We start from the raw sequence: 3,879 nt of genomic DNA, 5'->3' as shown, positions 1-3,879 counted from the left end.
GAACAAGTTTAAATACCTCTCAACACCACTCAACAGGGTGTGCAAATGCGCTCAACATGTTGAGTCCAAAATGTTGAGTGAACATGTTGAGCGCGTTTGCACGTAGGTTAATAATTATATTGATCACACTTGTTTTGATGTATGCGATACATGCCTGCACAAAGGATGTGCATTAATTGAATCGGAGCAGCGTGAATTCCCCGACTGTCATAAGTCTTGCCGATCAAGTGCATGTTACAACCTACATAAAAAACAACGCAGATTAAAAGGACATGATCTTCCCTTAAAATATGAAAGCTCGTATAAATGCCGTGCATACAATGTCAGTGTCGACAGAAATAGAAAAGATAAACACAAGTGCGGAGAATTTAAGTGCCATATCTCCAAACAGCTTGTTGTTAACGGATATTTATGTTTTATTCAACCCGAACCAGCAAAAAAGCCAAATGTTAATCTCATTTTTTACGATTTAGAAATAAATTTTACAAGCGGAGAGCACATTGTGAATTTTGAAGTTTTACATAATGCTTCAGCTGACGAACATGTTTTCAAAGGATACAATGCATTAAATGATTTTTGTTAGTTTTTGTTTTCAAGAGAGCATACAGGCTATGCTGCAATTGCGCACAATGCAAAACGATTGACGCCGTTCTCATTCAAAAGTGGCTCATACAGTATCGGCCGACAGCAGACATGCATGTCATTCATTCAGGTCTGAAAGTAATGCAATTATTTTTAAAGGATTACCAAATCACACTATTCGATTCGTCAAATTTCCTAAGTACGCCTCTTTCTAATTTACCGCGAACGTTTGGATTGAATCTGTCGATGTATTCGAAAGGCGATTTCCCATTTAAATTCAACACTCGAGAAAATCAAAACTACATTTGGCCGATTCCAGCTCTAGAATATTATAGCCTCGACACAAAGACTAGATGAAAAAGAGATGAACTAATTGTATGGCATCAGAATTTAGTTAATGAGGGGTACGTTTTTGAGTTTCAAAATGAAATGTTCAAATATTGCTCTCAAGATGTAACGTATTTTACGTTTGTGTAGTATGGAATTCAGAAAGCTGTTCATAGCAGAGACTACCATAGATCCGTTTTGTTACTGTACAATTGCCTCTACAGTCATGGCTGTATTTCGTTGAAATCATTTAAAAGAAAAAAATCATAAGTATTGTACCTAAGAATATGTATCGCGAAAACAACAAGCCGTATTCGAACAGTTCCATTGAGTGGTTGCAGTTAGTTTCTTTTCAAACAAAAAGCAATAGCAAGCACGCCCAACTCTACGGGGGTGAGAAAGTTATTTTTGATCCATTGTTAGGTGAAAATTATTTCTTCAACAGATTTTGCGTAGACACTAATACTGTCTATGAGTTTATGGTAAAGTTTATTACGGCTGCACTTTGTGCCTTGATTTGAACGGTGAAAATCCTTATCACAGAGGGACAACGCTAACAGACGTGTACAATCAAACCATTGAGCGTGAGAAAAGATTATTAGAGTTAAGGTATAACGTGAAAACAATATGGGAGCATGATTTCAAGCGATTGAGACAGACATCGCAAATGCAGCATTTTTTAAACACACACGAAGTCATAACAGACCTAAACACGACTGATAGTTTTTTTGGAAGGAAAGTTGAAGGCTTTAAGTTGTTTCGTAAGGCCGAAGAAAACGAAAAAATTTTTATTACGATTTTACAAGTCTTAACACGTTTGTTTTGAAAAATCGGCGTTATCATACAAGTCACCCAACAATTATTCGCAAAAATTTTGAAGACATTTTTAATTACTTTTGTTTGATTAAGTGTCGCGTTCTACCCCCGAAAAGCTTCACATTCCTGTCCTCCCCGTGAAAGTTAATGGTAATATAATGTGTAAGCGATGTGCTGCAACTGTCTCATTTAGAAAACAAGCGTGCGTTTTGGGGGGACATTTAGTACTATTGAAATGACTAAGGCAAAATTTTAGAGATACATGAAATCTGGCATTTTGAAAAAGGTCTGACAGGTTATTTACCGAATGAGTCAATTTCTTTTTGCGAGTGAAGCAAGAAGCTTCCGATTGGCCGAGCTGGATTTCCTCAGAAACAGACCAGGCAAAATAGATCATTGACTACCTAAAGCATGAGGGAATTCTATTACGTAGGCGAAAATTCAAAAAAATACAGGGTTAAAGGTACTAGCAAAGCTTTGTTTAAGGCCTCTTTTACACTATACCGGATTGCAGGATTGCAGGAAATTAACAAGTTAATTGAGGAAACCGACTCCGAAGAAGAAGCGCAAAGCATTTCCGAACGACAATCCGATATGGAATTTCATGACAACAGTGATCTTTCTGATAACGAACCTTCATTTTACCAACGGATTGATCATCAACTGTAACATCGACAGAGGTAAAGTATCAGGGAACGATAAAATTATGAAATTTTTAATCAAAAGGTAACACAATCAAACAAGCAATTATGCACTAATTACACAATAATTACTTTTAGAGACGAGTTTCATACATTTCTTCACTGGATCTTGATGACAGAGACGGCAGGGACAGCGACGACGACAGAGACAGTGAACATGGTAGGGACAGAGCAACGACGACAGAGACAGTGAAGACGGCAGGGACAGCGACGACGACAGAGACAGTAAAGACGGCATGGACAGCGATGACGACAGAGACAGTAAAGACGGCAGAGACAGTAAAGACGGCATGGACAGCGACGACGACAGAGACAGCGAGCGGGACAGACGACAGAGACAGTATGGACAGTGACGATGACAGAGACAGTGAAGACAGCAGGACACAGGGACAGCGACGACGACAGAATGGCCGAGACAGAGACAGTGAACAGGGAACACACAGACAGTGACGACAGAACAATAAAGCAGGGACAGCCGAACAGAGACAGTAGACAGTTGGACAACGACAGAGACAGTAGGACAGTTCAACGACAGAGATGACACGACGAGAGACAGTGAAGACAACAGGACAGTTGGAGAAGGATGGAGCGGACAGAACAAGAGACAGAGACATTACACAGAGACAATGACAGAGACAGTAGAGACAAAGACAGAGACGAAGGATAGGGACAGGTGACAGACAGAGACAATAAAGACAGCAGGGACAGAGAGACAGTGAAGACAGCAGGGACAGACAATGATGACAGACAGTGGACAGACAGCTTGACAGAGACAGTGAAGACAGCAGGGACATCGACAGAGACAGTGGCAGGGACAGCGACGACGACAGAGACAGTAAAGACAGCAGGGACAGTGACGACGACAGAGACAGTGAAACAGCAGGACAGCGACGACAGAGACAGTAAAGACGGCATGGACAGACGACGACAGACAGACGGCAAGACAATAAAGACATGACAGAGACAGTTTCGGTACAATGTGGATTCGACAATGACAATCAAGTCTTCGAGGTTGATGGAGACAGTGTCAATCAACACAACGAGAACAAATTCTTTCTCAAAGACGACAGTGACAGAGCAGGACAGTTTCAATTCAAGTGGACAAGAACAAAAGGACTTTCCGGACAGACGAAGACGGGACAAACAACACAGCAACTAAGTAGACAAATCAGTCGGAGAGTCAGTCAATTTCAATTCAAGACAAAGATAAAACATATGGACACACAGTCAGGGACAGTATTCTTCTACAGAGACAGTGAATTTTTTTTTACTCATTAACTGTTTCTTCTTTCTTTTTAGACAAAAATTTTTTCTTTATTCGCAGACTCTTCTAGTGAACAACAGTCAGTGATGTTCTTAAAAATTTTCATTTCTTTGACGACAAAGACTCATCGACGATCAGTCAAGTTTTTTGACAGTCAATTTTTCATGGACTACAAGACAGAGACAATGG

The 3,879-nt window shown here is 40.2% G+C and overlaps 1 long non-coding RNA gene across 1 annotated transcript; it reads left to right on the top strand.

Annotated features, from left to right (window-relative positions):
* Positions 1 to 2,741, top strand: LOC124444038. Its single transcript, XR_006947802.1, has 3 exons — positions 1 to 986; positions 1,060 to 2,405; positions 2,505 to 2,741. It is a non-coding gene; the product is annotated as an uncharacterized LOC124444038 (long non-coding RNA).
* The last annotated feature ends 1,138 nt before the right edge of the window (positions 2,742 to 3,879 follow it).

The sequence above is a fragment of the Xenia sp. Carnegie-2017 genome, unplaced genomic scaffold (assembly GCF_021976095.1).
Source record: "Xenia sp. Carnegie-2017 unplaced genomic scaffold, XeniaSp_v1 HiC_scaffold_21, whole genome shotgun sequence".
Taxonomy (NCBI): domain Eukaryota; kingdom Metazoa; phylum Cnidaria; class Anthozoa; order Malacalcyonacea; family Xeniidae; genus Xenia; species Xenia sp. Carnegie-2017.
Note: the sequence above shows the minus strand (reverse complement) of the source record. Positions and strands in the feature narration are given on the sequence as shown.